The sequence below is a fragment of the Oncorhynchus gorbuscha genome, linkage group LG01 (assembly GCF_021184085.1).
Source record: "Oncorhynchus gorbuscha isolate QuinsamMale2020 ecotype Even-year linkage group LG01, OgorEven_v1.0, whole genome shotgun sequence".
Classification (NCBI taxonomy): Eukaryota; Metazoa; Chordata; class Actinopteri; order Salmoniformes; family Salmonidae; genus Oncorhynchus; species Oncorhynchus gorbuscha.
In genome coordinates, this window is record NC_060173.1 from 15,769,048 (window position 1) to 15,794,924 (window position 25,877).

At 41.9% G+C, this 25,877-nt stretch overlaps 1 protein-coding gene across 3 annotated transcripts in view; it reads left to right on the forward strand.

Moving 5' to 3' along the window:
* Positions 1-1,806: 1,806 nt before the first annotated feature.
* Positions 1,807-25,877, forward strand: part of LOC124033617 (suppressor of tumorigenicity 7 protein homolog) — a 92,809-nt gene continuing 68,738 nt past the window's right edge. The window contains exon 1 of one of the 3 annotated variants that reach the window (XM_046345776.1): positions 1,807-1,946. The gene's annotated coding sequence lies outside the window, so the exon portion shown is untranslated. Of the gene's footprint in view, positions 1,947-2,125; positions 2,247-25,877 lie in introns of those variants that run through there. The other 2 variants (XM_046345729.1, XM_046345785.1) reach the window with 2 other exon arrangements.

The following is a 25,877-nucleotide window of genomic DNA, read 5'->3' on the forward strand; positions in this document are numbered from 1 at the left end:
GGTTAGTTGAACTCTTCATTGAGACAATGCTGAAACATCAATCCATGGGTGAGTCAGTGCCACATTTTAATTTGTGCCGAAATCACAAATTCAACAGGCCATGGTGTGAAATAGGCTTTTAGAAGTACCCCAATGGCAAATGGAAGTCGTAAAATAATTGCCTCCACGTTTCTATGGTCTGCTTGAATGAACCCCAAAAATGGTTATTTCTGGCTGTTTATCAAAGTCAGCTGGCTAACTCATTGAACCTACTTTGTAGTATACCCCTCTATAGATTTATTTAGTTCCACAAATGTGGAAGAAGTGTTTACCATTGTACTGTAAGATCCCTATCAATATGACCCTAAAGTATTCTGAAGAAAAATATAAATGCAACAATTTTCACAGATTTTACTGAGTTAAAGTTCATATGAGGAAATCAGTCAATTGAAATAAATTAATTAGGCCCTAAACAATGTATTTCACATGACTGGGAATACAGATATGCATCTGTTGGTCCACAGATACCTTAAAGAAAATGGGCCTCACAATGGACCTCAGGATCTTGCAACGGTATTTCTGTGCATTCAAATTGCTATAGATAAAATGCAATTGTGTTCGTTGTCCGTAGCTTATGCATGCCCATACCATAACCCCAACGCCACCATGGAGCACTCTTCACAACGTTGACATCAGTAGATTGCTCACCATACACGTACGTGGTCTGCAGTTGTGAGGCCGGTTGAAAGTACTGCCTAATTCTCTAAAATGACGGAGGCGGTTTATGATAGAGAAATTAACATTACATTCTCTGGCAACAGTTCATGTGGATATTCCTGCAGTCAGCATGCCAGTTGCATGCTCTCTCAAAACTTGAGACATTTGTGGCGTTGTGTGACAAAACTGCACATTTTAGAGTGGCCTTTTATTGTCCACAGCACAAGATGCACCTTTGTAATGATGTTAAATCAGCTTCTTGATGTGTCACTTAGGAGTATGGATTATCTTGACAAAGGATAAATGCTCACAATAACATGGATGTAAAAATAAAAAAAATGTGCACCAAATTTGAGAGAAATAAGCTTTTTGTGCATATGGAACATTCAATGGATCTTTTATTTCAGCTCATGAAACATGAGACTAACACTTTACCTGTTGCGTTTATATTTGTGCTCAGTGTAGGTAGCCTGGAATGTGGCCTCTGTGTAGGTTTTTCACTTTACACTTTAATTAAAATCCCTCGTTACATACATGTGCACACGTTGACCACATGACAGAGTAGATCAAAAACACTTTAGTAAATCAGTTTATGTGATGCTAAAAATGACAACAGATGAATTTATAGAGGCTCTAGGGCAAACATACAATGTAGGATATGACTACCTTTTTGAGTACAGTATTGAACATGAGACGGGGAATCCTCAAAGCAGCTGGATTCAAGATACACTACACCTGAAAGATAACTTGGCTGACTGGCACGTATTCCCCATATTGATGAGGGGGAGGAGCCCTGTATTTAGTCTGAATGCAGTCTGATTTCATTTTCATTGCAAAGGTGAAAGATTGTCAGGTAATCAGCCAGTGGTGTGCATAAAATATGCATTAACACTGTATGGTTTGTTGACTAATTTTAATACAATTTTAAAAAAATATATATGTTTTTGTGTTATCAAATAAATCATGTTTTAATATTTTCAAAGTATTGAACAATAGCTATACACATGATCATACAGTAAAAACAGGGCATGGTATTGTAGTCCCAGAAACACTGAGAATTGTACAGGTACTAGTACACAAAAAGTGATAGCCCAGAGTATCATGGTTGAAGACGGGACAGGTTTAGTGTAGCAACTCAAGTCCACCATCGCCTGGTCTAGGACTTACTTCTGGACAGTCTGGTTCTATGTGATACTTATTTGGTTGACATTTTAAGAGTGCCATTGAGATACAGCGACAATCTGACCAAGGTGAGATTATTCTTGCATGACGTGCTATTTTAATGACTTTAAAGTTGTATGTAACGTTACTTGCGTTCTAATTTGCTAGCTAAACTAGCTAGTTTGTGTATGCTAGCAGACTGGCAGACACGTCTACAGTCTCGCTAGACCGACATGGCTATATCACAGATAGAACAGGGAGAAAATTAAATATATTTGGCTATATATGTACATTTCTTCTCTAGTTTTCTCGGCTAGTTAATTTTAGTAATTTAGTTAGAAAATACAACTGATAGTGTTTTATCTGGCTTTCAAATAACTAATTTCAAGGTAAGGCAATTCAACCTGTTAATTGTTTTGTGTATTGCCTGAGTGTGTGGACACTAACCACACTTTCAAAGTCTCCATTATTGTGGTCCTAACTTTGCTAGCTAGTCAGCTAGTTTAGCTAACTTGCAAAGCCATGTTCCAAATGCAATGGTCTTTCTTTACTAAGTTAGCTAACTAGCTTCTACATGCATGGTGCCAGATTGTATGGTAATTCATTGTTGCTTTGTAATTATCCGAAACCCAGTTAGTAGAGCCACTAGTACAGGACTAAACAGAGGATAATTAATATTTCATATTTGGAACAGTAACTGTGTATTTATAAAGTGTTTGTAGCTAGCTGTTCTAAAGTAATAAAATAAGGGCATACAATTGAAAGATGTCTGAATGTGGGTAGCTGGCTCGTTATATGATTATGAAATGCTTAGTGTTTACTCACATATGTAACTGGTGACATGGCTAATGTATTTTTTTGGATGCCAAAATGATTTATGATTTCAGTAAAGACTCAACAACCGCTTGGTAGAAGGTCAGAAAAAGTCATTGTTGGTTTGAGTGATAGTCATCTTAGTCATGATTTCAATAGTTAATGTCAAAGTTGACTACCCTGCTTTAAAGGGACTAGGGCCGAGCTGAGAATGTGTTAACGTATGGGTGGCAGCAGTGCCTCAATGCGTAGGCCAACTTGTATGCATTGCAACCCATCCAAAGCAATGTTAATGACCCAGTTGTCGAGTGACCTATTACATGAAAACAGATAAGATGTACAGTGTACTAGCACTCAGTACATTAGCCTATTTTCTTTTTCTTCCCTGTAAATCCAATACGTGGCCCAAACATTAGCTTATGTTAATAACGTGACATTTCTATCTTGGATAGCAGTGGAGGCTGCTGATGGGAGGATGGTTCATAATAATGTCTGGAACAGAGCAAATGGAATGACATCAAACACACAGAAACAATGTGTTTGATACCATTCCGCTCCAGCCATTACCACAAGCCCGTCCTCCCCAATTAAGATACCACCAACCTCCTGTGTTGGATAGAAGGCATATGTAGGACTACCTGTCTTTTTGAGCTGTGGCTCAACAACATCCTCTCTTGTTCTTATATCACTCCTTTTTAGTTCCTCTTCCCCATCAACCTTGTCTATGGTATGTTCCTCATATTATATATGGCAGGGGTATTCAACTCTTACCCTACGAGGTCCAGTACCTGTTTTTTTTCTTCTTCTACCTGATAATCAATTACACCCAGTGTCCCAGGTCTAAAAGATTGTTCGCCTCTAATCAGGTAATGAAAGAAAAGCGGTGGAACTGGCTTCGAGGTCCAGAGTTGAGTTTGAGAGATCTATGGTATTATTATTACATAACAGTTCTCAACTTTTTGAGTTCTCCTTTCCTCCCCTCGATATGCAAAACATGTCTCTGGGCATTTCCCTGGGAGCAAGATGTCAGTGATGGGTGGCAGTGGACCATAGAAGACTAGCGCAATTGAGTGGATATGAATATGCTTGACTCAACGATGCATGATGTGGTGTGAATGACTTGCTGTATAGAAACATCACTGTCCTCTTCAATGGGGCAATCTGCAGATCCAACAATGGCAAAGGTCAACCCGCCACTGATTTGGTAAACAGCTGAGGGATGGGGCTGGAGATGACCATCCATGATATCCCATATGTGTGTATATATAAAAGTTGATTTACATTCAGAATATATCAGCCTGAAAATAAAAAGACCTGTTAAAACTATCATTTGGATATCATGGATGGTCAGTCCTTGTATCTGACACCGAGACCACCAAGACACTCAATATGTGGTCTCGAGACCGGACCTGAGATGGGTCTCGAGTACTACAACACTGCAATCAGGGTTTAGTCCTGGACAGAGCACTATTACAGCAACCACTTTAGTTGTTAATGATCTTGCCAATTCTTTAGACATTCAAATGAATGTGTTGCTTTGTTTGTGGACCTGTCAAAAGCTTTTGATACTGTTGATCATGTTGTTTTATTGAATAACTTGTCCTCAATAGGACTGAGCTCTGATGCTTGTTCTTGGTTTCATGATTATCTTAGTGACAGAACTCAGGCCATTGTGATGGATGGGGTTAAGTCTGAATGTCTTGAAGTCCATAAAGGTGTACGACGGGTAGGGCTGTTGCGGTGACTGTATTACCGCCACACCGGCTGTCACAAGTCATGAAGGCAGTGAAATTCCACGTGACCATTAAGTCATGGTAATTAGGCTTCTCCAAGCTCTGATGCTGCTGATGGTCATTAGTAGCCTACCAAACTTGCTAACTGCCTGGTACTCAGCACTCTATTCTCTCTCTAATCCAGGCCTAGTTATTTTCATTATTAAACATGCAATGAACTACACGGAGGGAAAAGTTCACTGTGCATTCAACACCACGGACAGAACTCTTGTTAAGGGGAATGCACAAAATCACGAAAGAGAGTTCAACATTACATTTTAAATGACTCAATCAGTGTGAGGAGTGAAGCCTCTGATGGCCATTGACTAGAGCAGTAAAGTCTGGTATAGTTTCTGATGTTGCTATGCGCAGGATTACTGAGAGGTGTGAGTCATGTTAACCAACAGCATGTCATTTTCCAACACTTTGAATCCTCAAAATGACGAGAAAACTCACAGTTCAAAGCACGCAGCAGCGATGTATACTTCTCCTGCTGGTCATCTGATAGGGAGTGTCTGAAGGTGGGCGTGATTGTTGTCTTCTACTTGGCGACTCAGGAGGAGTATTTTTTCCCTTGAAGACTTTGACAAGGCTGAACATCATTTTATACTTTACTTTGAAAAACTAATTTTTGCGCAATTTCTAGCTAGCTACTATTTGTAACTGTGACGTGTGTCAGTCTGTCAGTAAACTGTCTGTCCTCGTGCAGTTATTTATGCGTGCCTTCAAAATAAATGTCCCACAAGCGGTGGGAGTTAAATCATTACACAAGGTTGAGTATTCATTGGGCTTTTAATTTGAATATCAAATACGTTTTTCAAAACTTTACTATCGCAAATTCTTTGAGTATAATTCCGCGGGCCGTATTGAATCAGCTCGCGGCCGATTACGGCACCTGGGCTGGCCTTTGCCCAGGCCTGCTCTAATTACTCTGACATTAATGCAAATGTATTTGAAAATCTAATCAAATCTAATCAAACATTTTACGAGAGCCCATGAGCTCATGTTGCTCAACAGTACGATAGGCTATGCAATTGTGCTAGAAAACAGATTGATGGCCTCTTAGAAAGAGGTAGATCATCTTTCTATAGGCTAGGAGTACTATATTTCTCAACTTTCCTAATATTAAGCACATTGCTTATATTTACAATGGGAGCGTAGCCTACCTGGCTGGCATGAAAATAAACCATGGGGAAAAGCGTCCCCTATTCGCTATTTATTTAATTGCATAGTTGACATATATTTTTTTCATGCTGCCCCTGTTTTGATACAGGTATATGATAATGCTCTATTAAAAAATGTCACACAAATTGGCTGCTTTTCCTTCACTCTGCAGTCCAGCTCATCCCAAACCATCTCAATTGGACTGAGGTGATTGTCAGGTGATTGTGAAGGCCAGGTCATCTGATGCAGCACTCATCACTCTCCTTGGTCAAATAGCCCTTACACAGCCTGGATGTGTGTCTTTGGTCATTGTCCTGTTGAAAAACAAATGACAGTCCCACTAAGTGCAAACCAGATGGGATGGCGTATCGCTGCAGAATACTGTGGTAGCCAAGCTGGTTAAGTGTGCCTTGAATTCTAAATAAATCACAGACACATTTTTACCAGCAAAGCATCATCACATCTCCTCCATGCTTCACAGTGGGAACCACACATCCGTTCACCTACTCTGCGTCTCACAAAGACACAGCGGTTGGAACCAAAAATCTCAAATTTGGACTCAACAGATCAAAGGACAGATTTCTACCAGTCAAATGTCCATTGCTTGTGTTTCTTTTTCTTATTGGTGTCCTTTATTAGTAGTTTCTTTGCAGCATTTCGACCATGAAGGCCTGATTCACGCAGTCTCCTCTGAACAGTTGATGTTGAGATGAGAGGTCGACCGATTAATCGGAATGGCCGACTAATTAGGGCCAATTTCAAGTTTTCATAACAATCGGTAATCTGTATTTTTGGGCGCCAATTTGCCAAATTAATTTTTTTACTTTTTAATCATTTTAAATTTTTATTATTTTTTGGTCATTTAAATTGTTTATATATTTTTTTATTTTTTTATATACCTTTATTTAACTAGGCAAGTCAGTTAAGAATACATTCTTATTTTCAATGACTGCCTGGGTTAACTGCCTTGTTCAGGGGCAGAACGACAGATTTTTCACGTCAGCTCGGGGGATTCAATCTTGCAATCTTGCAACCTTCCAGTTAACTAGTCCAATGCAATAACGACCTGCCTGACCTCTCTCGTCGCACTCTGACTGCCTGTTACGCGAATGCAGTAAGCCAAGGTAAGTTGCTAGCTAGCATTAAACTTATAAAAAACAATCAATCATAATCATTAGTTAACTACACATGGTTGATGATATTACTAGATATTATCTAGCGTGTCCTGCGTTGCATATAATCTGACTGAGCATACAAGTATCTAAGTATCTGACTGAGCGGTGGTAGGCAGAAGCAGGCGCGTAAACATTCATTCAAACATCACTTTAGTGCGTTTTGCCAGCAGCTCTTCGTTGTGCGTCAAGCATTGCGCTGTTTATGACTTCAAGCCAATGAACTCCCGAGATGAGGCTGGTGTAACTGAAGTGAAATGGCTAACTAGTTAGCGAGCACTAATGGCGTTTCAAACTTCACTCGCTCTGAGCCTTGGAGTATTGAGGACAATACAGTGCCACTGACACAGCCTGCAACGAAAACATGCGGTCTCTCCTTCACTGCAGCCGAGGTGAGTAAGACATTTAAACGTGTTAACCCTCGCAAGGCTGCAGGCCCAGACGGCATCCCCAGCCGCGCCCTCAGAGCATGCGCAGACCAGCTGGCCGGTGTGTTTACGGACATATTCAATCAATCCCTATACCAGTCTGCTGTTCCCACATGCTTCAAGAGGGCCACCATTGTTCCTGTTCCCAAGAAAGCTAAGGTAACTGAGCTAAACGACTACCGCCCCGTAGCACTCACTTCCGTCATCATGAAGTGCTTTGAGAGACTAGTCAAGGACCATATCACCACCCTACCTGACACCCTAGACCCACTTCAATTTGCTTACTGCCCAAATAGGTCCACAGACGATGCAATCTCAACCACACTGCACACTGCCCTAACCCACCTGGACAAGAGGAATACCTATGTGAGAATGCTGTTCATCGACTACAGCTCGGCATTCAACACCATAGTACCCTCCAAGCTCGTCATCAAGCTCGAGACCCTGGGTCTCGACCCCGCCCTGTGCAACTGGGTACTGGAGTTCCTGACGGGCCGCCCCCAGGTGGTGAGGGTAGGCAACAACATCTCCTCCCCGCTGATCCTCAACACGGGGCCCCACAAGGGTGCGTTCTGAGCCCTCTCCTGTACTCCCTGTTCACCCACGACTGCGTGGCCACACACGCCTCCAACTCAATCATCAAGTTTGCGGACGACACAACAGTGGTAGGCTTGATTACCAACAACGACGAGACGGCCTACAGGGAGGAGGTGAGGGCCCTCGTGTGGTGTCAGGAAAATAACCTCACACTCTACGTCAACAAAACTAAGGAGATGATTGTGGACTTCAGGAAACAGCAGAGGGAACACCCCCCTATCCACATCGATGGATCAGTAGTGGAGAGGGTAGCAAGTTTTAAGTTCCTCGGCATACACATCACAGACAAACTGAATTGGTCCACTCACACTGACAGCGTCGTGAAGAAGGCGCAGCAGGGCCTCTTCAACCTCGAAGAAGAAATTTGGCTTGTCACCAAAAGCACTCACAAACTTCTACAGTTGCACAATCGAGAGCATCCTGGCGGGCTGTATCACCGCCTGGTATGGCAACTGCTCATCCCTCAACCGTAAAGCTCTCCAGAGGGTAGTGAGGTCTGCACAACGCATCACCGGGGGCAAACTACCTGCCCTCCAGGACACCTACACCACCCGATGTTACAGGAAGGCCATAAAGATCATCAAGGACATCAACCACCCGAGCCACTGCCTGTTCACCCCGCTATCATCCAGAAGGTGAGGTCAATACAGGTGCATCAAAGCTGGGACAGAGAGACTGAAAAACAGCTTCTATCTCATGGCCATCAGACTGTTAAACAGCCACCACTAACATTGAGTGGCTGCTGCCAACACACTGTCATTGACACTGACTCAACTCCAGCCACTCTAATAATGGGAATTGATGGGAAATGATGTAAATATATCACTAGCCACTTTAAACAATGCTACCTTATATAATCTTACTTACCCTACATTATTCATCTCGTATGCATACGTATATACTGTACTCTACATCATCGACTGCATCCTTATGTAATACATGTATCACTAGCCACTTTAACTATGCCACTTTGTTTACTTTGTCTACATACTCATCTCATATGTATATACTGTACTCGATACCATCTACTGTATGCTGCTCTGTACCATCACTCATTCATATATCCTTATGTACATATTCTTTATCCCCTTACACTGTGTATAAGACAGTAGTTTTGGAATTGTTAGTTAGATTACTTGTTGGTTATCACTGCATTGTCGGAACTAGAAGCACAAGCATTTCGCTACACTTGCATTAACATCTGCTAACCATGTGTATGTGACAAATAAAATTTGATTTGATTTGAGTGGTTGTTCCCCTTGCTCTTCATGGTTAACGCTGCTTCGATGGTGGCTGGTGTCGTTGTGTCGCTGGTTCGAGCCCAGGGAGAAGCGAGGAGAGGGACGGAAGCTATGCTGTTACACTGGCAATACTAAAGTGCCTATAAGAAAATCCAATAGTCAAAGGTTAATGAAATACAAATGGTATAGAGGGAAATATTCCTATAATAACTACAACCTAAATCTTCTTACCTGGGAATATTGAAGACTCATGTTAAAAGAAACCACCAGCTTTCATATGTTCTCATGTTCTGAGCAAGGAACTGAAACGTTAGCTTTCTTACATAGCACATATTGCACTTTTACTTTCTTCTCCAACACTTTGTTTTTGCATTATTGAAACCAAATTGAACATGTTTCATTATTTACTTGAGGCTAAATAGATTTTATTGATGTATTATATTAAGTTAAAATAAGTGTTAATTCAGTATTGTTGTAATTGTCATTATTACAAATGTATATATATATATATATATTAAATCGGCCAATTTAATCGGCATCGGCTTTTTTTTGGTCCTCCAATAATCAGTATTGGTGTTGAAAAATCATAATCGGTCGAGATCTAGTTGAGATGTGACTGTTAGTTGATCTCTGAAATATTTATTTGGGCTGCAATTTCTGAGGCTGGTAACTCTAATGAACATAGGTAACAGCAGAGGTAACTCTGGGTCTTTCTTTCCTGTGGCGGTCCTCAGGAGAGCCAATTTCATCATAGTGCTTGATGGTTTTTGCGACTGCACTTGAAGAAACTTTCAGTCTTGAAATGTCCTGGATTGACTGACCTTCATGTCTTAAAGTAATGATGGACTGTCGTTTCTCTTTGCTTATTTGAGCTGTTCTTGCCATAATATGGACTTGGTCTTTAACCAAATAGGGCTATCTTCTGTATACCACCCCTACCTTGTCACAAATGATTGGCTCAAACGCATTAAGATGGACATTCCACAAATGAACTTTTAACAAGGCACACCTGTTAATTGAAATGCATTCCAGGTGATTACCTCATGGAGCTGGTTGAGAGGATGCCAAGAGTGTGCATAGCTGTCTTCAAGGTGGCAACTTTGAAGAATCTTAAATATTTTTTTATTTAACACTTTTTTTGGTTACTACATGATTCCATATGTGTTATTTCATAGTTTTGATATCTTCACTGTTATTCTACAATGTAGAAAATAGTAAAATAAAGAAAAACCTGTGAATGAGTAGGTGTGTCCAAACTTTTGACTGGTACTGTATGTATTGCCACCAATGCTCCTTATAGGACTCATCACTGCATTCTATACTCTGTAAACTGGTCATCTCTGTATACCAGTTACAAGACTCACTGGATGATGCTTATTTATAAAACCCTCTTAGGCCTCACTCCCCCCTTATCTGAGATATCTACTGCAGCCCTCATCCTCCACATACAACACCTGTTCTGCCAGTCACATTCTGTTAAAGGTCCCCAAAGCACACACATCCCTGGGTCGCTCGTCTTTTCAGTTTGCTCCAGCAAGCGACTGGAACGAGCTGTAACAAACACTCAAACTGGACAGTTTTATCTCAATCTCTTCATTCAAAGACTCAATCATGGACACTCACTGACAATTGTGGCTGCCTTGCGTGATGTATTGTTGTCTCTGCCTTCTTGCCCTTTGTGCTGTTGTCTCTGCCCAATAATGTTTGTACTAGAGGTCGACCGATTATGATTTTTTTAAACGCCGATACCGATTTTATTGGAGGACCAAAAAAAGCCAATACCGATTAATCGGATGATTTAAAAAGAAATATATATTAAAAAATATATATATATACAGTGCCTTGCGAATACTTTTGCACACCCAATTTTTCAGTTTTTGATTTGTTAAAAAAGTTTGAAATATCCAATAAATGTCGTTCCACTTCATGAGTGTGTCCCACTTGTTGTTGATTCTTCACAAAAAAAATACAGTTTTCTATCTTTGTTTGAAGCCTGAAATGTGGCGAAAGGTCTCAAAGTTCAAGGGGGCCGAATACTTTCGCAAGGCACTGTGTATATATATATATATATTTATATTTTTTTTGGGGGGGGGTGATTTATTTATTTGTAATAATTACAGTCCTGAGTGAATACTTATTTGAACTTAATATAATACATCAATAAAAATCAATTATAGCCTCAAATAAATAATGAAATTTTGGTTTAAATAATGCAAAAACAAAGTGTTGGAGAAGAAAGTAAAAGTGCAATATGTGCTCAGAACATGAGAACATATGAAAGCTGGTGGTTCCTTTTAACTTGACTCTTTAATATTCCCAGGTAAGAAGTTTTAGGTTGTAGTTATTATATGAATTATAGGACTATTTCTCTCTACCATTTGTATTTCATTAACCTTGGATGTTCTTCTAGGCACATTAGTATTGCCAGTGTAACAGTATAGCTTCCGTCCCTCTCCTCGCTCCAACCTGGGCTCAAACCAGGAACACAATGACAACAGCCACCCTCGAAGCAGCGTTACCCATGCAGAGCAAGGGGAACAACCACTCCAAGTCTCAGAGCGAGTGACGTTTGAAATGCTATTAGCACGCACCCCGCTAATTAGCTAGTTATTTCACATCGGTTACACCAGCCTCATCTTGGGAGTTGATTGGCTTGAAGTCATAAACCGCTGCTGGCAAACGCACGAAAGTGCTGTTTGAATGATTACTGGCCTGCTGCTGCTCAGTCAGACTGCTCTATCAAATCATAGACTTAATTATAACATAATAACACACAGAAATATGAGCCTTAGGTCATTAATATGGCCGAATCCGGAAACTATCATCTCGAAAACAAGACATTTGTTCTTTCAGTGAAATACGGAACCGTTCTGTATTTTATCTAATGGGTGACATCCATAAGTCTAAATATTCCTGTTACATTGTACAACCTTTAATGTTATGTCATAATTACTTAAAATTCTGGCAAGTTAGGCGGCCCAAACTGTTGCATATACACTGACTCTGCGTGCAATGAACGCAAGAGAAGAGACACAATTTCACCTGGTTAATATTGCCTGCTAACCTGGATTTCTTTTTAGCTAAATATGCAGGTTTAAAAATATATACTTCTGTGTATTGATTTTAAGAAAGGCATTGATGTTTATGGTTACGTACACATTGGAGCAACGATACGCACCGCATCGATTATATGCAACGCAGGACACGCTAGATAACTAAACATGGTTGATGATATTACTTGTTTAACTTATGATTATGATTGATTGTTTTTATAAGATAAGTTTAATTGCTAGCTAGCAACGTACCTTGACTTACTGCATTCGCATAACATGCCGTCTCCTCGCGGAGTGCAATGTAATCAGGTGGTTAGAGAGTTGGACTAGTTAACTGTAAGGTTGCAAGATTGATTCCCCCGAGCTGACAAGGTAAAAATCTGTCGATCTGCCCCTGAACGAGGCAGTTAACCCACCGTTCCTAGGTCATCATTGAAAATAAGAATGTGTTCTTAACTGACTTGCCTAGTTTTTTAAATGTTTTATTTCACCTTTATTTAACCAGGTAGGCTAGTTGAGAACAGGTTCTCATTTGCAACTGCGACCTGGCCAAGATAAAGCATAGCAGTGTTAACAGACAACAGAGTTACACATGGAGTAAACAATTAACAAGTCAATAACACAGTAGAGAAAAAAAGGGGAGTCTATATACAATGTGTGCAAAAGGCATGAGGAGGTAGGTGAATAATTACAATATTGCAGATTAACACTGGAGTGATAAATGATCAGATGGTCATGTACAGGTAGAGATATTGGTGTGCAAAAGAGCAGAAAAGTAAATAAATAAAAACTGTGGGGATGAGGTAGGTGAAAATGGGTGGGCTATTTACCAATAGATTATGTACAGCTGCAGCGATCGGTTAGCTGCTCAGATAGCTGATGTTTGAAGTTGGTGAGGGAGATAAGTCTCCAACTTCAGCGATTTTTGCAATTAGTTCCAGTCACAGGCAGCAGAGTACTGGAACGAAAGGCGGCGGAATGAGGTGTTGGCTTTAGGGATGATCAATGAGATACACCTGCTGGAGCGCGTGCTACGGATGGGTGTAGCCATCGTGACCAGTGAGCTGAGATAAGGCGGAGCTTTGCCTAGCATGGCCTTGTAGATGACCTGGAGCCAGTGGGTCTGGCGACGAATATGTAGTGAGGGCCAGCCGACTAGAGCATACAAGTCGCAGTGGTGGGTAGTATAAGGTGCTTTAGTGACAAAACGGATGGCACTGTGATAAACTGCATCCAGTTTGCTGAGTAGAGTGTTGGAAGCAATTTTGTAGATGACATCGCCGAAGTCGAGGATCGGTAGGATAGTCAGTTTTACTAGGGTAAGCTTGGCAGCGTGAGTGAAGGAGGCTTTGTTGCGGAATAGAAAGCCGACTCTTGATTTGATTTTCGATTGGAGATGTTTGATATGGGTCTGGAAGGAGAGGTTGCAGTCTAGCCAGACACCTAGGTACTTATAGGTGTCCACATATTCAAGGTCGGAACCATCCAGTGTGGTAATGTAATGTATGTTAAATGTGATGCTAGTCGGGCAAGCGGGTGCAGGCAGCGATCGGTTGAAAAGCATGCATTTGGTTTTACTAGCGTTTAAGAGCAGTTGGAGGCCACGGAAGGAGTGTTGTATGGCATTGAAGCTCGATTGGAGGTTAGATAGCACAGTGTCCAATGACGGGCCGAAAGTGTACAGAATGGTGTCGTCTGTGTAGAGGTGGATCAGGGAATCGCCCGCAGCAAGAGCAACATCATTGATATACACAGAGAAAAGAGTCGGCCCGAGAATTTAACCCTGTGGCACCCCCATAGAGACTGCCAGAGGACCGGACAACATGCCCTCCGATTTGACACACTGAACTCTGCCTGCAAAGTAATTGGTGAACCAGGCAAGGCAGTCATCCGAAAAACCGAGGCTACTGAGTCTGCCGATAAGAATATGGTGATTGACAGAGTCGAAAGCCTTGGCAAGGTCGATGAAGATGGCTGCACAGTACTGTCTTTTATCGATGGTTAAATAAAGATTAAATAAAGGTGTAAAAAAAAAAAAAAAAAATGGCCAAATCGGTGTCCAAAAATACCGATTTCCGATTGTTATGAAAACTTGAAATCGGCCCTAATTAATCGGCCATTCTGATTAATTGGTCGAACTCTAATGTCTAGCAATGTACAATCCTTGTATGAGCAGTAACCATTTCCAACATGGGCAACAGACTCTGTTTACATTTGACTCATGTAGAATACAAAATGGGTCATGGTTTGCAGGGTGCCAGAGTGCTAGGTTACACACACACACACACACACACACACACACACACACACACACACACACACACACACACACACACACACACACACACACACACACACACACACACAGCATAGCAAGGTCCAACTGGAATGGGGGCCTAAATACAGAACTTGTGTGCAGTCTCAGTAACATGAGCACAGAAAGTAATGTTTTCCCTGCAGGCTGCCTTGCCCAACCCTTCGCTCTAGTTCGCCTTTCTGCTTTCAATAGGCACCGATCTGAAAATGTCAAGTCAGCAACTTTGGATGTTGTTTTGGGGACTCATGCCCTGGGAGAACGTCTAGGTCTTGGGAGAACGTCTAGGCACTACAGAACCGTTCCAAGCAGGTGACCCTCAGTGCTCCTAAAACTGACCTGTTCTCGAGTTGCCAGAGCTGCTTGGACAGGAGGGATCTGATCAAGTAAGCTAAGGGTCAAGAGAGTGCAAGCATTAGGACAAGTACACTCAATACAGGTGCTACTGCTAGCCAGTATAGCAGGATGGGGTACTAGGGGTAGGAATCGAGTCCCAGTGAAGTAAGACTGTTAGTAGGCCTATATCATGATCAGGGGCAGAGGTCATGGCATGTTAGATTAGAAAAGACCTTCGGGAGAAAGGACAACTCAGTATAGGTCTTCTCGGATCCCAAAATTGAGACCCAAACTGTATCCATTAAATTCCTACCGAACCCCACAGGACCGGTCATTTTTTGGGGAAAATCAATATTCGGTTCGGATCTGAAGTGGACCAGATCTGACCCAAAACATGTCAGAGTTGAGAGGAAATCAGACCCAAAATGGATCTGAAATTTGCAGCGCATTTTTTATTTACAGTGGCAAGAAAAAGTATTTGACCCCTTTGGAAATTCCTGGATTTCTGCATAAATTGGTCATATGATTTGATCTGATCTTCATCTAGGTCACAACAATAGACAAACACAGACTGCTTAAACTAATTACACACAAACAATTATACATTTTCATGTCTTTATTGAACACACCATGTAAACATTCACAGTGCAGGGTGGAAAAGGTATGTGAACCCTTGGATTTAATAACTGGTTGACCGTTCTTTGGCAGCATTAACCTCAACAGCATCGAACAGTCCCCGCGATATGCAACTGTTCAGGGAAGTCAGGAACCAATACATGCAGTCAGTCAGGAAAGCTAAGGCCAGCTTCTTCAGGCAGAAGTTTGCATCCTGTAGCTCCAACTCCAAAAAGTCCTGGGACACTGTGAAGTCCATGGAGAACAAGAGCACCTCCTCCCAGCTACCCACTGCACTGAGGCTAGGAAACACGGTCACCACCGATAAATCCATGATTATCGAAAACTTCAACAAGCATTTCTCAACGACTGGCCATGCCTTCCGCCTGGCTACTCCAACCTCGGCCAACCGCTCCGCCCCCCCCCCGCAGCTACTCATCCAAGCCTCTCCAGGTTCTCCTTTACCCAAATCCAGATAGCAGATGTTCTGAAAGAGCTGCAAAACCTGGACCCGTACAAATCAGCTGGGCTTGACAATCTGGACCCTCTATTTCTGAAACTATCCGCCGCCATTGTCGCAACCCCTATTACCAGCCTGTTCAACCTCTCTTTCATATCGTCTGAGATCCCCAAGGACTGGAAAGCTGCCGCAGTCATCCCCCTCTTCAAAGGGAGAGACACCCTGGACCCAAACTGTTACAGACCTATATCCATCCTGCCCTGCCTATATAAGGTCTTCGAAAGCCAAGTCAACAAACAGGTCACTGACCATCTCGAATCCCACCGTACCTTCTCCGCTGTGCAATCTGGTTTCCGAGCCGGTCACGGGTGCACCTCAGCCACGCTCAAGGTACTAAACGATATCATAACCGCTATCGATAAAAGACAGTACTGTGCAGCCGTCTTCATCGACCTTGCCAAGGCTTTCGACTCTGTCAATCACCATATTCTTATCGGCAGACTCGGTAGCCTCGGTTTTTCGGATGACTGCCTTGCCTGGTTCACCAATTACTTTGCAGACAGAGTTCAGTGTGTCAAATCGGAGGGCATGCTGTCCGGTCCTCTGGAAGTCTCTATGGGGGTGCCACAGGGTTAAATCCTCGGGCCGACTCTTTTTTTCTGTATATATCAATGATGTTGCTCTTGCTGCGGGCGATTCCCTGATCCACCTCTACGCAGACGACACCATTCTATATACTTCCGGCCCGTCCTTGGACACTGTGCCATCTAACCTCCAAACGAGCTTCAATGCCATACAACACTCCTTCCGTGGCCTCCAACTGCTCATAAACACTAGTAAAACCAAATGCATGCTTTTCAACCGTTCGCTGCCTGCACCCGCACGCCTGACCAGCATCACCACCCTGGATGGTTCCGACCTTGAATATGTGGACATCTATAAGCACCTAGGTTTCAGGCTAGACTGTAAACTCTCCTTCCAGACTCATATCAAACATCTCCAATCGAAAATCAAATCAAGAGTCTGCTTTATATTCCGCAACAAAGCCTCCTTCACTCACGCCGCCAAACTTACCATAGTAAAACTGACTATCCTACCGGTCCTCGACTTCGGCAACGTCATCTACAAAATTGCTTCCAACACTCTACTCAGCAAACTGGATGCAGTTTATCACTGTGCCATCCGTTTTGTCACTAAAGCACCTTATACCACCCATCACTTCGACTTGTACGCTCTAGTCGGCTGGCCCTCGCTACATATTCGTCGCCAGACACACTGGCTCCAGGTCATCTACAAGTCCATGCTAGGTAAAGCTCCGCCTTATCTCAGTTCACTGGTCACGATGGCAACACCCATCCGTAGCACGCGCTCCAGCATGTGTATCTCACTGATCATCCCTAAAGCCAACACCTCATTTGTCCGCCTTTCGTTCCAGTTCTCTGCTGCCTGTGACTGGAACGAATTGCAAACATCGCTGAAGTTGGAGACTTTTATCTCCCTCACTGACTTCAAACATCTGCTATCTGAGCAGCTAACCGATCACTGCAGCTGTACATAGTCTATCGGCAAATAGCCCACCCATTTTGTACCTACCTCATCCCCATACTGTTTTTTATTTATTTACTTTTCTGCTCTTTTGCACACCAATATCTCTACTTGTACATGACCATCTGATCATTTATCACTCCAGTGTTAATCTGCAAAATTGTAATTATTCGCCTACCTCATGCCTTTTGCACACAATGTATATAGACTCCACTTTTTTTTCTCCTATTGTGTTATTGACTTGTTAATTGTTTACTCCATGTGTAACTCTGTGTTGTCTGCTCACACTGCAATGCTTTATCTTGGCCAGGTCGCAGTTGCAAATGAGAACTTGTTCTCAACTAGCCTACCTGGTTAAATAAAGGTGAAATAAAATATATATTTTTTTTAAACCCAAACATTTTCTGTAGTTTCGGATCAGACCTGCACAACGGTCAGGAGGAATTTTGGATCATTCCTCTTTACAAAACTGTTTCAGTTCAGCAATCTTCTTGGATGTTTGGTGTGAACTGCTCTCTTCAGGTCATGCCACAGCATCTCAATCGAATTGAGGTTGGGGCGGCAGGGTAGCCTAGTGGTTAAAGCTTTGGACTAGTAACCTCAAGGTTGCAAGTTCAAATCCCCGAGCTGTTGTTCTGCCCATGTGGGCAGTTAACCCACTGTTCCTAGGCCATCATTGAAAATAATTTGTTCTTAACTGACTTGCCTAGTTATATAAAGGTTTTTAAAAAAGGCTCAGGACTCTGACTGGGCCACTCCAGAGATTCTTCTGTTGAAGCCATTCTGTTGTTGATTTATCTCTGTGTTTTGGGTGTTGCATCACCCAACTTCTGTTGAGCTTCAATTTTTTTTCCGTTGATGATAGCAAGTTGTCCAGGCCCTGAGGTAGCAAAGCAGCCCAAACCATGATGCTCCCTCCACCATACTTTACAGTTGGGATGAGGTTTAGATGTTGGTGTGCTGTGGCTTTTTGTTAGGCTAATTGACATCATTTGAGTCAATTGGAGGCATACCTGTGTACCTTCCAAACGCCTGCAGGAAAGGTACCACGTTCATCTGTACAAACAATAGTACGCAAGTATAAACACCAATGGACCACACAGCTGTTATATCGCTCAGGAAGGAGACGTGATCTGTCTCCTAGAGATGAACGTGCTTTTGTGTGAAAAGTGCAAATCAATCCCATAACAACAGCAAAGGACCTTGTGAAGATGCTGGAGGAAACAGGTCCAAAAGTATCTATATCCACAGTAAAACAAGTCCTATATTGACATAACCTGAAAGGCCACTCAGCAAGGAAGAAACCACTTCTCCAACAGCCATAAAAAAGCCAGACTACAGTTTGCAACTGCACATAGGGACAAAGATCGTACTTTTTTGGAGAAATGTCCTCTGGTCTGATGAAACAAAAACAGAACTGTTTGGCCATAATGACCATCGTTATGTTTGGAGGAAAAAGGGGGAGGCTTGCAAGCCGAAGAACACCAACCCAACCGTGAAGCACGGGGGTGGCAGCATCATGTTGTGGGGGTGCTTTGCTGCAGGAGGGACTGGTGCACTTCACAAAATAGATGTCCTCATGAGGATGGAAATGTATGTGGATATATTGAAGCAACATCTCAAGACATCATTCAGGAAGTTAAAGATTGGCCGCAAATAGGTCTTCCAAATGGATAATGACCCCAAACATACTTCCAAAGTTGTGGCAAAATGGCTTAATGACAACAAAGTCAAGGTAATGGAGTGGCCATCACAAGCCCTGACCTCAATCCTATATAAGATTTGTGGGCAGAACTGAAAAAGCATGTGCGAGCAAGGAGGCCTACAACCCAGTTACACCATCTCTGTCAGGAGGAATGGGCCAAAATTCACCCAACTTATTGTGGGAAGCTTGTGGAAGGCCACCTGAAACGTTTGAGCCAAGTTAAACCATTTAAACTTGGCTCAATGTTATTCTGACATTTCACATTCTTAAAATAAAGTGGTGATCCTAACTGACCTAAACGGGGAATTTTTACGAGGATTAAATGTCAGGAATTGTGATTAACTGAGGTTTAATGTATTTGGCTAAGGTGTATGTAAACTTCCAACTTCAACTGTAGGTGTTCCTTTTGTCCAGATGGGAAATTGCAGTGCGGAGTGCAATAGAGCTTGCGTCTTCTTTTGTGGCGATATGCAAATTGTAGTTGTTCTAGGGTTACCAACAATTGATATTTGTAGGTCAAGGTTAGAATTCCTGCTATGGCAATGCTATAATTGGATGTAGAATATTTGGACGTTTTCAGAGATCTGTTCATTTTGTTTCTGTTGACCCCATTTAAAAAATAATAATAATAATATTGTGATTTTAGGACGCTAGCGAGTGCTGAATGTTATTTAGCCTCATGTGCCAGGCCTGTAGGGTCAGATGCACAGCTGGTGAGTTGACCTTTGTTCCCAAGCTTCTAGTAACTACTATAATAGGCTATTTATTGCTCATTGTTTTGTTAAGTGCTATTTGAATTAATGTTTACGCGCCTGCTTCTGCCTACCTCCGCTCAGTCAGATACTTGTATGCTTGTATTCTCAGTCAGATTATACGCAACGCATGACACGCTAGATAATATCTAGTAATATCATCAACCATGTGTAGTTAACTAGTGATTATGATTGATTGATTGATTGATTGATTTTTTTATAAGAAGTTTAATGCTAGCTAGCAATTTACCTTGGCTTACTGCATTCGCGTAACAGGCAGTCTCCTTGTGTAGTGCAACAAGAGGCAGGTCGTTATTGCATTAGACTAGTTAAATGTAAGGTTGCAAGATTGGATCCCCTGAGCTGACAATGTGAAAATCTGTCGTTCTGCCTGTCCCTGAACGAGGCAGTTAATCCACCATTCCTAGGTCCTTAAATAAGAATGTGTTATTAACTGACTTGCCTAGTTAAATAAAGATGAAATAAAGCTCTTTTTTTATCTGTGTCCAAAAATACTGATTTCCGATTGTTATGAAAATTTGAAATCGGCCCTAATTAACATTTACATTTAAGTCATTTAATCAGCCATTTCGATTAATCGGTTGACCTCTACTCTAGAGAGTTGAAAACAGCATGTCCGGTGAACAGCTCAGGGTTCCACAGCCGCAGGCAGGACAATTGAAACTGGAGCAGCAGCACGGCCAGGTGGACTGGGGGACAGCAAGGAGTCATCATGCCAGCTAGTCCTGAGGCATGGTCCTAGGGCTCAGGTCCTCAGAGAGAAAGAGAGAATTAGAGAGAGCATACTTAAATTCACACAGAACACTGGATAAGACGGGAGAAGTACTCCAGATATAACAGACTGACCCTAGCCCCCCGACACATAAACTACTGCAGCATAAATATTGGAGGCTGAGACAGGAGGGGTCAGGAGACACTGTGGCCGCCTTCCGATGATACCCCCGGACACGGCCAAACAGGCAGGACATAACCCCACCCACTTTGCCAAAGCACAGCCCCCACACCACAGGTTCCTCAGACATTTCTCTAATTTGTGTGCTGTCTCGATTTTTATGTTTCCTTTCCACATCAACTTCTCCCTAATAACAACAGAACCTCAGATAACTTGGTGAACAAATTTCTGCGATGTAGTGGAAACTAGCAAGTCCTTTTACCTATGAGGGCAACCCTTTACACTTGTGGGAATTGCCGTATATAGATCGGGCTAATATGAAATGTATCTTACAGAATAAATATGAAAAATAAAATAATATGCATAAGCATGGTAGTAATTGAAAGGGAACAGTTTGGAAATTATGGGGATATTATTAGACCAAAGTTGAGGACACAAGTTCACGTGACACAAGAGTCCAAACATGAAACTGTTGATTTTATGTGCATTTTATATTTATTGTGCTTTTTGATGCATTTTGTAGAAAACAAGATCTGAAAATACTCTGGATACATTCAGTAACATGATAAGAATATTCCTGGAAAATGTGGGGTAGGTGCAACATAAGACAAAGAAATGACACGGTTGAGGGAGAGAACTAACTGGTGTCTCCAAATGGCCACACTGTTTCTCAGTAATTTCAATGCACTTTTATGACTAATAAAAGCATCTTCAACTATGAGGAGCTAGAGCACAATTGTCGTTGTTTTGAACACAACCCTGCATCCTTCCATCACACAATTACTGTTGTGGTTTACACAATCCAAAAACCGACCATTAAAAATCGCGATCTGGGTCAGGTGGGCATCATTTGAAAGCTTGCTCTATTGTCAACATGACTAGTTAAGTTATAAAATGTTAACTTGCCGTGTTAGGCTTTCACAAGGCAATTCAGAGATGACTCTATGGTGTGCATAGAGTCATGTGCATTCAGGTGCATGTTCCGTGGTAAATTTTCTTTACAATAGACAAACAGGCTCATTCTGTTCAGAACAACACCGTCCGTGTATGACGCAATGTTGTAACTGTACAAACATAGTGATCATAAACGTTGACACTGTAGGCTACATGACATGAGTTTTATGATATGGAAATGTGAAGTACACATTTGAACTCGACAGGTGTTTTTGGCTTGCTTTTATGACATCAGTGGTATTTATTATAATCCTCAACGTATCATCTTTCAAAATACTTTAAGTCCTCTTCAGTTACAGAATTTCCTTCACTCAGACAACAAAAAAATATGCAAAAGTTGTGAAGCGGAGAGCCTGAGATCTGACGTCATTTTATAGCGTGCTACAATGCGTTCCAATTTAGGCAAAAGGTCAAAATCAGCGAGAAGAGTGAATGTGGATGGAAATCTGCTTGCTTGAAATGATGGTCCCGCTCACTACTTCTTCTGAGGTTTAACAGTGGTTGGCATCCCAATTTGTTGCATTACTGCCACCTACTAGACTGGAGTACAACTCCCTTATACTTTATTATTTTTTTTTTTACCTTTATTTAACTAGGCAAGTCAGTTAAGAACACATTCTTATTTTCAATGACTGCCTAGGAACAGTGGGTTAACTGCCTGTTCAGGGGCAGAACGACAGATTTGTACCTTGTCGGGGGTTTGAACTTGCAACCTTCCAGTTACTAGTCCAACGCTCTAAGCACTAGGCTACCCTGCCATCCCACTTCAAAGAGAGAAATGTACTAAATAAATACCCTACCATCTAACACTATACTCAATCATTTCAAATGATAAAACAAAAATGAACACCCCCCTACACCAATAATTAAATGTATATATTTCTACCTCATGCCATTATTATTATTATTATTATAATACCTTTATTTCAACTAGGAACACGGACTGAATCCAAGGTCACTTTTACAGCTGGGTCCTGCATATACATGTTTACACATACAGTTTAGGTACATTGTTTTGTTTGTCTTGTGTAGTTTCTTAATCAATCACAGATTGCACAAAAATACAGCAAAATATAACATTTACAGACAGGTTATTCCCCTAACAGCACAAGACCTTGCATTACCCGAAACAGTTCCAAGCAATACAAAAATAAAAATCCTCCAATAAAAAGGATGGGACATCACTACTTAACACGTCCTGTAACTCTTCTGCTGTCAAGTCTCACACACCCCAATGGTGCAGCTGCCACCACAAACTCAATTTTCTGAGACTTCCGATCCATCCCTGCAGTACAATTGATAACCATTGATATAAATGCTAAAAATCCAATCTTACTGAAACTTATTTCACTTTTTGGCCTCTCCCTCTGTACTGGTATATATCTACTACTCTCCCCACTCCTCTCTCTGTACTGGTATATCTCTACTACTCTCACCACTCCTCCCTCTGTACTGGTATATCTCTACTACTCTCCCCACTCCTCTCTCTGTACTGGTATATCTCTACTACTCTCCCCACTCCTCCCTCTGTACTGGTATATCTCTACTACTCTCACCACTCCTCCCTCTGTACTGGTATATCTCTACTACTCTCACCACTCCTCCTCTGTACTGGTATATCTACTACTCTCACCACTCCCCCTCTGTCCTGGTACTGTACTTGTATATCTCTACTACTCTCTCCCCCTCTGTACTGGTATATCTCTACTACTCTCACCACTCCTCCCTCTGTACTGGTATATCTCTACTACTCTCACTCCTCCCTCTGTACTGGTATATCTCTACTACTCTCACCACTCCCCCCTCTGTACTGGTATATCTCTACTACTCTCACCACTCCTCCCTCTGTACTGGTATATCTCTACTCTCTCACCACTCCTCCCTCTGTACTGGTACTATCTCTACTACTCTCACCACTCCTCCCTCTGTACTGGTATATCTCTACTACTCTCACCACTCCTCCCTCTGTACTGGTATATCTCTACTACTCTCACCACTCCTCCCTCTGTACTGGTATATATCTACTACTCTCACCACTCCTCTCTGTACTGGTATATCTCTACTACTCTCACCACTCCTCCCTCTGTACTGGTATATCTCTACTACTCTCACCACTCCTCCCTCTGTACTGGTATATCTCTACTACTCTCACCACTCCTCCCTCTGTACTTGTATATCTCTACTACTCTCACCACTCCTCCCTCTGTACTGGTATATCTCTACTACTCTCACCACTCCTCCCCCTTAACCCAGCTTCCTCTACTTTCTAAACTGCCTCAACATATGACAACATCTGCTCTACCCCTGGAAACCCCACCTGCCTCTCTTGCATGGGATATTTCTGATCCCCAGCTCCAAGGGCACCCCTACAATTAACACATTCCACAACTTTCCCCAATACTACACATTCCTTTGTCTCATGCCCTTCTGCACATTTGTCACACCTTGGACCCTACCGCCTACACACTGCTGCCACATGCCCATAAGCTTAACACCTGTTGCGTCTTAATGTATTCGGCACATACACTCGTACAGGATAACTTATATATCCTAACTTCACTTTGTCAGGCAAAGACTCTACTTCAAAACTCAAAAGAACAGACAATGACTCTTCTGTTTCCCCACTCACCATCTTGTCTGCGTCGCATCAAACGACGAGCATCACATACACCGGGAATCTTTGCCCTCAGCTGTTCAACATTTACAGTGGGGGAAAAAATAGTGCAAGTTCTCCCACTTAAAAATATGAGAGAGGCCTGTAATTTTCATCATAGGTACACTTCAACTATGACAGACAAAATGAGAAAACAAATCCAGAAAATCACATTGTAGGATTTTAAATGTATTTATTTGGTGGTGGAAAATAAGTATTTGGTCAATAACAAAAGTTTATCTCAATACTTTGTTATATACCCTTTGTTGGCAATGACAGAGGTCAAATGTTTTCTGTTTGTCTTCACAAGGTTTTCACACATTGTTGCTGGTATTTTGGCACATTCCTCCATGCAGATCTCCTCTAGAGCAGTGATGTTTTGGGGCTGTTGCTGGCCAACACGGACTTTCAACTCCTTCCAAAGATTTTCTATGGGGTTGAGATCTGGAGTCTGGCTAGGCCACTCCAGGACCTTGAAATGCTTCTTACGAAGCCACTCCTTCGTTGCCCGGGCGGTGTGTTTGGGATCATTGTCATGCTGAAAGACCCAGGCAAGTTTCATCTTCAATGCCCTTGCTGATGGAAGGAGGTTTTCACTCAAAATCTCACGATACATGGCCCCATTCATTCTTTCCTTTACACAGATCAGTCGACCTGGTCCCTTTGCAGAAAAACATCCCCAAAGCATGATGTTTCCACCCCCATGCTTCACAGTAGGTATGGTGTTCTTTGGATGCAACTCAGCATTCTTTGTCCTCCAAACACGACGAGTTGAGTTTTTACCAAAAAGTTATATTTTGGTTTCGAAATGACGTAAGTCTAGTACGAGAATAACGACAACCGCGGAAGCATATATTCTATGTAACGACCATCTGTACGCCTGACGGATCCATTACAACAGACGCTATCCAGAGCCGCTGAGAAAGCGACAACTATGAAAGACAATGTGATTTCTGGGGAAGTTAACCAGAGACTCTATGATGAACTGACTCTCCAGCAGACAGACCGGCTTTTCCAACAGAGAAGACGACAACGACATACGGGCATAAATATATACATTGCAATTATGTTCAAATGAGTGACCGTTCATGTGCAAAGGATTAGCATTTCAATGAATATAATTATCAACTCTGTTTAGTGAATCCATTTAGCCTTTCCCGCTTTTTATCTTTCCCCAGTCTACCAAGACGTCATTACGGTTTAGCGCAGTAGGGCCTTATGAATACATTGTGTTAGTAGCCAATAACTATATTGTTTGTTTATTTCTGTGATTTGTTTAGTTATTTATTTATTTATTTACTAAGCCAATTTGTGTATCGCTGATTCATTATGGAAACTAGGGTTCATGCAGATATCCAAGGGTTAGTGATGTTCAGTAATGACAACTGATGAGGTAATAATACATTGACACAAGACTGTTCTCGATAAGATATGAAAATATGTGGAGACTTGATTCGGGAAATGGACTCAACATTTTCCCATGGTGCCCCGACTTCCTAGTTAAAGTTTACATGATTAATTTAATTGCGTAAT